Source organism: Sinocyclocheilus rhinocerous, unplaced genomic scaffold (genome assembly GCF_001515625.1).
Source record: "Sinocyclocheilus rhinocerous isolate Xijiao unplaced genomic scaffold, SAMN03320098_v1.1 scaffold751, whole genome shotgun sequence".
In the NCBI taxonomy this organism is placed as follows: Eukaryota; Metazoa; Chordata; class Actinopteri; order Cypriniformes; family Cyprinidae; genus Sinocyclocheilus; species Sinocyclocheilus rhinocerous.
This window is the reverse complement of record NW_015657293.1, coordinates 1,203,275-1,203,790: the sequence shown is the minus strand read 5'-3', so window position 1 is coordinate 1,203,790 and position 516 is coordinate 1,203,275.

The window sequence follows — 516 nt, the reverse complement described above, 5'->3', positions numbered from 1 at the left end:
TGCGTACGCACTCTTTTACTGGAGTGAGCGAAATAACGAAGCAAACAGAATGATTTTAAAGTCTGTTTTACATTTGACATACACATTTAGATTAAATATGACACTCTGAATAATTAAGTTAAGCACTGACATTGCATGCAGTTATTATCCAGAAATTACACCATTTGTATATGAATTTGAACAGAAATATTTGCAGTGGATGTGCTGCTTTCGAACAATTTTCCTGTGGTAGGCTATGTGATTAAATGTTTTAATCACAGCGAGGATTGCTTGGCGTATGACAATTCCGCTTTAAACTGTATTCTAAATAGCAAAACTCATGTTCTGAGAAAATACTTTTGCACGAATAATGATCATTGATGTGAACTTGAACGACAGACATAAGGATGTGCTCGTTGATCAAACAGTCCATTGGCTATTTTGCCAAGTAAGACATGTTCCTGGATCAACATCTTTTGTTTATCCTGGATCAACATTACTGTCCAAAAATATAGACTAAACCCAATCCCTACCCCT